Genomic DNA, 11925 nt, shown 5'->3' on the forward strand with positions numbered 1-11925 from the left:
AAATAATCCAATGTCTTTGGTCACATGTTTACCCTATATTAGGGAGTGAATAAATTTGTGTCAAAATTTTTGAGTAAGGCATGTGTGGCCAGTGGCATTGGGTTTTCAAGACCTGGGGCCTGTTTCACGAAATTTTAACTAAGATAATATCCAAATGATAAAATCCAAATTTAAGTAATTTGATTGGATAATATTAGATTGATTTTAGTGCTTGACCAATCGAGAAACGGGGCCCTGATGCACAGAACGTAGTAATATCAGTGTAGTACACCAAACAGTATGCTTATCCATCCCCCAACAATGAGTTCAACTATGGCATGTTTGGCCAGGGAATTGGGTGTGCAAGACCTGATGCATAAAATGTAATGAGATCAGTGAAGTACACAAAACAGGGCATGCTTACCCACCCCTCACTATAAGTTTGACTATGGCATTTAGGACACAAACAGAGTATGTTTATCCAAAAGCATGCTTCCCCCCCCCCCCCACACACACACACACACATTAAGTTCAACTATGGCCAACAGCATTCAACTATGGCCAAGACCTGATGCATAAAACGTAGCGAGATTAGTGTAGTACACAAAACAGAGTCGAGAAGAGGCTATTAGTCTGTGTATAGTGCTAGCATAACTGACAAGGGAAAACCACGCTGAAAATCCCAGGGAACCTTCCTGACCAACACGTGGAGCAAACCCCAGACCTCCTGGTTAGTGCTCTCTCTCTCTCTCTCTCTCTCTGGGTGGGCAAGCAGTCTGATGGCTTTTAGGTGTAGGATTGTCTTTCGTGTTGCTTCCACACTTTCTCCGGTTTCCTCCCACTACTTAAAAACCCTGCACTCCGGCCATTTATGGAATAAAATGTTTGCTATATGTTAGTCTCAAAATGACACAGTCTTTTAAGTGATCTTTATGAACAATACTCCAATATATTCAATACATACTGAAATATGGTCAGTTAATGGCACAAGAAAACATTAATTCGCAGAAACCTACATCCAAACCAATTATTGAATACAAGATATTTGTCTCAAAATGACAGTTTTTTTAAGTGATTTTATTAATATATGCTGAAATATGATCAGTTTATAGCAGTAGAAAAAAGTTATTTTCATCTGGTAATTATTGGGAAAATATATCGAAAAACGTTTAAATTGATAAATGATTGGAGCAATAAATTTGCTACCAGGTTTCTTATGCCACTCTTTCTTAGATGTTATTGCCAGACATGGAAAGAATAAGATTCCAATAAAGTCTGATTACCAATATCACGTTTTATTATAGTAATAAAAACTACTTCCTGTTCCTTGTCAACATGACAATAAAACATTACTACGGCCAATAACACAAGTCATAAATACCAGCGGTTATATAGCCAGATACTGACTGGAGGTTCCTAGCAATGTTCTTTAGACAGTCGTCGTGGTCTTAAAAACCAGTGGATATAGCCAGCGTCGACTCAAATAGATACTGACTCGGTGAGGTTCTTAGCAATGTTCTTCACACAGTGGTCTCAGTGGTCTTAAATACCAGTGGTTAAAGCCAGCGTCGACTTGAATAGATATTGACTCCGTGAGGTTCTTAACAATTAGACATTCTCAGTGGACTTAAATACAAGTGGTTATAGCCAGAGTCGACTCGACTAGATACTGACTCCACAAGGTTCTTAGCAATGGGTAGCGGTGAGGGGTGGTCTGTCATTGTGTCAAATGCAGTGGTTTCCTCTCACTGCTAAAGACCCCTACGCGCAAGAGAATTAATGAAATAAAATTAAACCATATGTTAGTCCCAAAATGACCTGGTTCGTGTCGAGTGGACTTTAAACACCTCTCTCTTCTCTCTCTCTCTCTCTCTCTCTCTCTCTCTCTCTCTCGTTTCATATCAGATAATTGAAATCAGGAGTGTTGTTAATTATTATTACCATGATAAATGATATTACATTGATTGATCCGTTGATTACACATTCAGCTAATGTTCGTGCCTCCTGTGATTTATATACGGTCTGTATCAAGACAAGATAGGATAAATTATCAACTTAACAAACTTAATGTGGTTAGGCAAAACCAATTGGATTTTCTGTTCTTTGGGAACGCGTATTAAAAATGGAACACCTATTAAAATCCTGGGAACACCTAATAAAAATGGGATGGTTGGAGGGTGAATGGTTAGCGCAAGTGCGTTGTATCATAAGGTAGGTCATTGAGCCAACTGGCGTGGTTTCGATTCACCAGTTGTATGTGACAAGGAGTAGGGTCGCCTGTCTAACCTTGTGGGTTTTCTTCGGGTCCTCCAGTTTCCTCACACTGCTAACGAATTATTGAAATAAAATTGAACCATATATGTTATACCTGAAATAACCTAGTTTGTGTGGAGTCGACATTAAACCTTGCTCTCTCTCTCTCTCTCTCTCTCTCTCTCTCTCTCTCGCTCTCCCCCCCCCCCCCCCCCGCCATTAAAAGTTTGCTTCTTATTTCTTCAGGAAAGTAACTAATTTAATACCAATAGTACTGAGTTGTTTGCCATGTTACCATGAAGTCTTCTAGTTCCAAATATTGAAGTTTTGAAATTTTAACAAAACATATTGTACACAAGAATTGAGTGGGTTATTTACTGAACAAATGAAATGTGGTTTAAAGTCTTACTGTTCTGCCCCTACTGGGCTAATGAAGACAGGCATACGCCATACAGTGTGCTATAAGGGAAATTTTTTGTGCCATCCGAACAACTAGACAGTTGTCCTTGTCAGGCCTCCGTCCTGCACCGCTGACAAGGGGAAACCACGTTGGAAAATCCTGATGAACTTTCTTGGCCAATTCCGGGATCAAACACGCGACCTCCAGGCTAGTGAGCCAGCGTCTTACCCACTTAGCCACTGTGGCACCCTATTTAGTAAACAAGACCCCGTATAACTGAACATTAAATAGGTTTGGCCTTAATGTTGTAATATAAATCCATGGTTAATTATCTGGATACATATCTTGGTGATGAAAACAGCGATAGGTTACGATTTACCGCGGATCGTCCAGTAATGACTATTGATCTGGGTTTTCTTGAATTTGATGTGGTTGGTGTCTTGATTAAACAGACTTTCTTTTTTAATTTATTTAAATCTTTTTTCCTTTTTATTTCTCAGTCTTGAACAATAATATTTTCATACATTGAGCAATAATATAGAAACAAATACAATATATTTTTATTGTAATATAAAGCAAAAAAAAAAAAAAAATACTGGAACATGGATATCGCAAATTCTTACTATAAGTAGATGGGGTTAACAGGGATAACTTTACCAGACAAATGTAATCTTTTTTCCAAAGTTCTACTTTTCATAGACAAACGATATAAAGGGGCATTATGGGAGATTAGATAAAGAGTTAACAGTTCTCCCTATAATAGTTAAAAACTAGATAAGGTAAATAGAATCTGCTGAAAATTTCAGTCAAATAGCTCCACTCTGAAACAAGATATTAGCTTTTGAATTTTAGGTTAGCCTGGATGATCATTACTAAGTAGGTAAGTCTCAATTATCCATGGACATCACAAACCTTACTATGTGGACGGTTAACATGGATTACTTTACCAGACTTTTACTAGCTGTATACAAATACAATCCTTTTTTCAAAGGGCTAGAAAAATGATACATGTATATCAGAGGGGTTGGGTGGCCGAATAATTTAACGTGTGCGCATTAGATCATAAGGTCTGTCATTGAGTCAACTGACGTGGTTTTGATTCCTCGGTTGTACGTGACGAGGACTAGGGTCATCTGTTCAACCTTATGGGGGTTTTACTGGGTCTTCCAGCTTCCCCCCACTACTAAAGTTCACTACGCGCAAGCCGATTCTTGAAATTAAATTGAACCATATGTTAGTGCCAAAATGACCTAGTTTGTGTCTAGTAGACGTTAAACCCCATTTCTCGCTCTTTATATTGGAAGATGTGTGTATGCAAATACAATCTGTTTGTCAAAGTTCTGCCCTTCAGAGAAATAAGATACATGTATTAACACTTAAAGCTACGTTCCCAGAAAAGTATTTATCGGGTGGTTATTTCCAATAAAAGTATGGCAATTTTGGTATATATGGAAAGTAAAAATATCCAATCTTATTAGAAAAATACTGGATTCCCCGAAAAACACTCATGGAGCGTATACAGGACAAAACTGAAGGGGTTCCCCTAAATCAACAGCCTGTTGATTATGAGTGCACGCGTGACGTCGAAGGTTGCACGTGGAGATTCAGCGCTTGATGTACATGTTGATAAACCTTATGAAGAGATAGACGTACAACACTTTCTGAGATAAAAATCACGGAAAAAGACGCGGGCAGTGGATAATCTGAGAATTTGTAATAAATAGTCAGCGATAAAGGCAACATCGTCTTGTGTATGCAATGAATTCTCCTCCGACCTCGCACCCGTTGTGTCACGTGACATAAACATGACCTCTTTTGATCGATTTTTTATAGCCGCCTATTCCCTGACAATTGCAATGTTTTGAGAAGGATTTCAAGCAAAATTATTATAAATTAATTAGTTTGAATATGTTTTTAGTCCATATATACTATTCAAAAAAAGTAGGGGATATTTGATTTTTAAGTGTTATTAAAGTCACCTAATGAAACTGACGAAGAAACAAATGACAAAATGAAATGAAGTTCACATTCATCGATTTATTCCAAATGATCGTTAGACTAAGTAAGGCACAGACTGACCATTATAAGGGTAAAATGATACCCGGGGTCAAACAGCAAAGTTACCACAGCATCACAACCAAGTCAGTAACGGGTAAATCCTCCTCTGTTTGCCAAACAAGCATTGATCCGACGTGGCATACTCCTAATGAGACGTCTAAGGTCATTTTGGTCCAGATTGTCCCATTCCTGTTGCAACGCAGCAGCAAGTTCTTGGACATTGGCAGGACGTTGTTGACGTTGACGTAACCTCTGTCCAAGCATGTCCCAGACATGCTCGATGGGGGAGAGGTCGGGACTCAGTGCTGGCCAAGGTAATGTGGTGATGTTCTGTTGTTGGAGGTAACCTGTAACGATCCTGGCCCTGTGACATCTTGCGTTGTCATCCTGGAAGATGAAACGGCGGCCATGACGTCGTGCGAACGGCACAACATGGACTGCCAAGATGTTGTCCCGGTAGTACTGGCCTGTAACACGCCCTGCAACAACATGTAAAGCCGTTCTTCCAGCAACAGTGATGCCTCCCCACACCATAACAGAACCACCCCCAAATCGATCATGTCTGATGACGTTAACGTCTTGGAAGCGCTCGTTTCGATGACGCCACACCCTCCTACGTCTGTCCAAAAAATCAACAGTGAACCTTGACTCATCTGAAAACATCACATTGCTCCAGCGTCGATTATCCCAGTGTTGACGATCCCTACACCAACGACGTCTTGCCTGAATGTGATGATCTCTCAAACAAGGGATCACGCGAGGACGTCGGGCGCGAAGGTGACCCCTATGCAGTCGATTCCGAATCGTCTGGCCACTCACTCTCACACCAGTGTCTGTTTGAAGACGAGCGCTCATCTGATTTGCTGTGATGACACGATTTCTCAAGGCCAAGGTACGGATAAATCGATCCTGGGCTTGAGTTGTCGCCCTTGGTCGACCTGAGCGTGGTCTGTCCTGTACAGATTGTGTATCACGGTATCTGGACCATAGCCTGCTTATGACAGACTGAGAAACATTCATCGTCCGCGCCACAACCGCCTGTGTTGTGCCGATCTGTAGCATGCCAAGGGCACGTAACCTTTCATTTTGGGTAAGCCGACGCTTATCAAAATTTGTTTTCTGGTCACTAAAACAATTAAACTGATGTTTCCACCCTGGAATTCAATGCCACAATGACTGTAACATTCAAAGTCAGAGTCGTGCAAATCTTGGGTTGGACCCCCATGATGATCCCAAGCATCACCTGCATTCCATGCGGTAGCTATTGGTGCGTTTGGGCGTCACATGTAACTGGAAATGTTTCTTCTGTTAGGTTCTATAGTGACTTTTTTCGTAGTCATTTGCATATTTTAGTATTATGCCCCCAAAATCAAATATCCCCTACTTTTTTTGAATAGTATATATATACCATCAAATCACCCAGTTTGTACCCGGGAATGTATCTTTAATGGCAGTTGTTTATCATCAAGAAACAATTTCTCTAAATGTGAAATGCTGGTCAGCTGGGATATCATTCATTCTAAATTACGAAAGTTAAATACGGAAGTGTCATTTGTATGATGTCTAAAAAAAAAACCAACATTCCATCAAGAGATTCAGATTTTTGCTAATTAAAGATGCATTATGTGAGAGCTAAATCTATCTATTGCATTTGGTTTCAAATGTTATATAAATTATTACTTGACAAGCCTATAACAATCTGATTAAAATACAGATCTATATTTCGTTTCGTTTTTTATACTTCCGATGACCTACACTACATGAAGATCTGACCAGTTGTAGTGGAAGGTCGTGTCAGAGGTCATACGAGTGGCTTATGACCCTATGACGTAAGACATTTGATTAACCAATCAGCATTGATGTTACTAGTGGATTACCCACAGTTTCGTGCAAAACACTCCTAAAGCTCGCTGTAACACGTTTCATTGGCTAAGCCCTCACACCATTCAGAACACGTCAATGATAACAACTCTTTCAGATCCTACTGTAGTAAAGACAAGTAAAACGAAAATTTGAAACAAAATAGGATCTGTGTTTTAATCAGATTGAGCCTATAATCAACTCTCTAGACTATCGGATGGCAGAGATTTAAACAGATTAAAACACTGTCCCCATTTAATGATATAATTTAAAAATGGCTTATTGAGGCTAAGTCTCCAATAACAAGTACCGTTGTTACGATAATAAACAATCAATGCCACCTCTTGTCAAAACTTCAAACAGCGATAACTTCGCTCAGAATAAAGTAATTTGAATGAAATTTTCAATATATTCTTTTTGCATTATTTTTTTAAGAATTATTGCCAAAAAGGTCAACTCTGTATCTAAATACATAATGTATCTTTAAGTTGTTTTTACATAGGACACAATTCTGTTGGGAAGCCACAGTGGTTCAGTGGGTAAGATGTTAGCTTGCTAATCTGGAGATCGTGCGTTTGATCTCTGCATTAGTCGAGAAAGTTCATCAGGATTTTCCGGGTAGGTTCCCCCTTTGTCAGTGATGCAGGACAGAGGGCCTGACAAACGTCAACAAATAGTTGATCGGATGGTACAAAAGACCGAGGTCCCTTGTACACACTGGTGTACGCGTTAAAGATCCCTCGGTAGTTGGAAATCAATATAAGAGTAAGGTGTAGTGCAGGGCTTCCACTTCAAAATTTTCACTGCCGGTCATTCACGAAAACTTTTCAAAGTAAATTTATATTTCATGTTTTTTATTCATGGTAGGGTATTGTGAATTCACGTGTATATACTACTTTGTCAGCATGGGGTGCACAAAAAAAATATATTTGACTTAAAAATGAAATATTAGTAAGGCTCATGATAATTATTTAATAATTAAATATTCCGTTTTGGCTACTTAAATAACGAAATAGTTGAATTGGCCGGAGAAAAACCATTTCAGTAGCTCACACGTAATTAACACGTGCTCTATAGAAAACACACTGACCTGGATAATTTTGAGTTGTAATACAATAACTTTGAAATGAAGATAAATATATAATTATCCATGGCATATATCTCACATTTTTTTTGGTTTTAGACCATCTCTTACGGAATTACGGGCCGCAGAATTGTGACGTAAATCCTAATAATGTATAACTAAATGACTAACGGATAACTAACTTCACGGCTAGCGACACTAGCGCCCCCTAGAATATGGTCGTGTATAAGAGTAACCGTATATACACGACATTTCTTCTACATGTGGAATTATCAATATTGCTGCACAATAGAACTGGAATATGTATTTTTCTTAATTGTTCGGTAAGCAAGTTAACTAATCTCTAGATTTTATTTCAACAATTTCCACAAGGCTGTAATACCGCTATAAACATTTTATTTTTAAATGCATTTTTCTTCCAACACGTACGTTGTTGAGGATTTACGTAATTTCTATGCTGTTTTTATTTGATATGACAGTTGGTTGGATTCGAAGAGCAATACTTCATATCAATTGCCCTTTTTCGAAGATCATAATAACCTTGTTTACATTGTGCCTGACCGTAATAGCGGTAAACGGCTTTGTTGTTGAAAATTCTTATGACACATGGACAATACGTGAATGATTAACAATGGGCCACTTCACGCCGTTGATTAGATTCCCACTTATCAATTAACATTTATTGCTCTACTACCAGACACTCATCATTAATTATCAACACAACACTCAGTATAATCTGTTGACGACTATATATACAACTCTATAACACCAATCACAAGGTTGGCTTCTAGACGACGTGCATTCTTGTATAGTTACACGGTGAAGGTCGATCATAGTCATGTTTGAAATTTTTTTTTTTTTAAAAAGACCCTCTTTCCGGTGTGCAAAATGACCGTTAGGTCAGATCTAGGAACGGTCATTTTCCATAGCCGTAGGTCTCGACCGGCATATACGGGCGACGTGGAACCCATGGTGTAGTGCCGCTGCTCGGGCAAAATTGCTCTCACAGCACACTGTATGACGTTTGTCCGTCTTCACCAGCACAGTCGGAGCAGAACAGTAGGACGTTAAACTCCATTTCATTTCATTTAAATTCTATGTAATATTACGAGCAACATTTTGAGGTAGTCTTTTCAAGCAATAATAAAATTCAACATGTAAAAAACAATATGTGGTTAATGCTGTTTGTATTTGATTGATATAAGTTGTTTTTGTGAGATGCTTGGGAGTTACACGTTGGTAATCAGTGTCACACTCTCTAGAGATTTGAAAATGAATATCTTATTCTTTACTTTACCATTAAAGGCTTGATGTGTCATTTAGAGAGAGAGAGAGAGTATGTGTCTAATATAGATAGGACAACCCAAGAATTAACAACATACACTAATACAATATTGGGGAGAGAGAGAGGGAGGTTTAACTACACTCACACAAATCAGGTCATTTTGGGACTAACACATGGTTCAATTTTATTTTAATAATTCGCTTGCGCGTAGGGGACTTTAGCAGTGGGAGGAAACCGTAGGACCCTGAGAAAACCCATAAGGTTGGACAGACGACCCTACTCCTTGCCTGTACAACCTCATGTGGTTTCCCAGGGTCCTCTGGTTTCACCCCCAATCTGATTAAAATACAGATCTATATTTTGTTTCGTTTTTTTATACTTTTCGATGGCGTACACTACATGAAGATCTGACCAGTTGTTTTGGTAGGTCGCGTCAGAGGTCATACGAGCGTCTTTTGACCTATGATGTCAGACATTTGATTAACCAATCAGCATTGATGTTTCAGTGGATTACCCACTGTTCTGTGCACTTCACGCCTATGTGTTTTAATCCGATTGAAAGACCCCTACACAAACGAATTATTGAAATAAAATTGAACCATGTTAGTCCCAAAGTGACGTAGTTTGTGCTGTGTGGACATTAAACTCCATTTCTCTCTCTTTTTAGTTTTATGTTTCTCAAATAAGAAACATTTTTTACCACAAATATCATTCTGATTCAATCTAGATTTTTATGTATAATGGAGTCATTGTATGTGACACATATCAATCAACTTCTAGAAATCAGACCATTTTATTTCTCAAAAGATGAAACGACCATATTATATCTGGGATATGAATATTCTACATTAATTGTATTTATTCAGTGAGGAAGGTCACAACCTTCACGACTAGATGGCCGACCCTTCATCGTTAAATCATTCGAGTTATTTAACTTCACGGAAAAATCAATTGAAATAAAATTATGGTTATCGTCAGTCAACATGTAAATGAAGAAAAAGATTCCGCGGACGCTTTAAGATGTTCGTATTGTCAATGGACGCTGATAATGTCTGATTTATCCAATCAGCTGCCTTTCATCAGTCGTCTATTTCTGACTTCATTAAGTAAAGAGCTGATAAAACAAGACTTGCCGACCAGCGAGTAAATATGTTCGTCTTATAACATTTACGTGTAAACAACTTCCTAGTATCATTCAATGTGAACAACAATCAATGTCATTGTGTTATGGGTAGAATTTAAAGTGCTTGGAGATGTTGCTTAACATCCTAGTTTCCTGCCACTGCTAAAGACCCCCTCCTCTCTCTCTCTCTCTCTCTCTCTCTCTCTCTTGTGTGGTTAGATAAGTTGAGCCTGGTTTTATTCGAATTTACATGTTGTTGAGTTTCTACACTTTCCAAAATGTTCTTGTCACCTCTGTCCGTCCTCAATTGCTTTGCATGAGTTCTTGAAGATTTTTTTTTTTTTCAGTTTGTAAGGATTGTCGTTTGTTCATAACTATGAACCTTTTCAAAATTCAGAATTTTTTGCATACAAATCAGAAGTGTTTCCCCCTATTTCGGATGCAACTTCTACTATTGTTATCCATTTATTGTTAACATACAAGAAGAGGATGACCATCAAGTAGAAGCGAGATTGTTCACTCTCTACTAATGCAGAAAAAAGATAACGGACAAGCCAACAAATTCATTGTGTTATTTTTGTGGGGAACCACATTGGCAAGGAACAGTCTAGTTGTTCAGATGGAACGGAAAACATGGTCAGGTGTACACATTTGCAGTTGGAATTGTCAGTCATTTTGGGACTAACATATGGTTCAATTTTATTTCAATAATTCACTTGTGCTTAAGGTTCTTTAGCAGTTGGAGAAAACTGGAGGACCTGAAGAAAACCCACAATGGTTGGACAGGCGACCCTACTCCTTGTCACGTACAAGCGGGGAGTCCAAACCACACTTCTTGACTTAATGACAGACCTTATTAATTAATCTGCATGCTTTAAACCATTGCACCACCCCCAGTTTTGTCAGAAAATTAAAATGTTACATTAGTATATATTTGAATTAGTATAGCAAGAACGGCCAGCTCTTTATTTAAATCTTACATGATGTATCTTTAATTTGACAATCCAAAAGTTTGGATGGACAAATTAGAAATTGAAGACATTAGATGTTAGACTATAGTTAATAAAAGATGGCATAGGATTTCCATTGCTGCAAGTAGTTTTTGCTGAAGGGCTGGCAACATTAAGATTTAACGAAGACATCCCTTAGGTCTTGTTGACAATCTGGCAGTGAACTTTTTACCCCTATGAATTGTATTAATACATGTAGATGAAGGCCAGGAAATTAATGGCTAGAGATTTGTTTGGCGGAATGCTCCTTTTAATGATTTGATGAAAGAAAATCATTGACTCCTAATGACCAATGAGCAACAAATGAATTAAATTACAGTGAACATAACACAACTGTCATTAAACCAGTCTGCTTAAAGATGCTTTATGTAAGAGCTAAATCTGCCAATTGCCATTCTCAAAAATAAACAAGAGCACAAGTGGCCTGGGTTGGGTATGACTATATATTAAAAATTGATTATGTAGTTTTTAAGTTTTATTATTTTTTTGTTTGTAGCTTGAACTGTTATATAAATTATTGTTTGCTTAAAGATGCATTATGTAAAAGGTAAATTTGCCATTTGCCATTCTCAAATATAAACAAGAGCACGAGTGGGGTGGGTGTAGCTATTTATTAAAGATGCATTATGTAAGAGCCAAATCTGTCTATTGCAGGTCTTGTCTCTAGTTTAAAATATTATGTAAATTATTATTTAGACATCTACTCATACAAGTCAATAAATTGGATGGCTGAATGGTTAACATGTGCGTATTGAATCATAAGGTCTGTCATTGAGTCAACTGGCGTGGTTTCGATTCCCCGGTTGTACATGACAAGGAGTAGGGTCGCCTGTCCAACCTAGTGAGTTTTCTCCGGGTCCTCCGGTGTCCTTC

This window comes from Patella vulgata, chromosome 1, assembly GCF_932274485.2.
Source record: "Patella vulgata chromosome 1, xgPatVulg1.2, whole genome shotgun sequence".
NCBI lineage: Eukaryota > Metazoa > Mollusca > Gastropoda > Patellidae > Patella > Patella vulgata.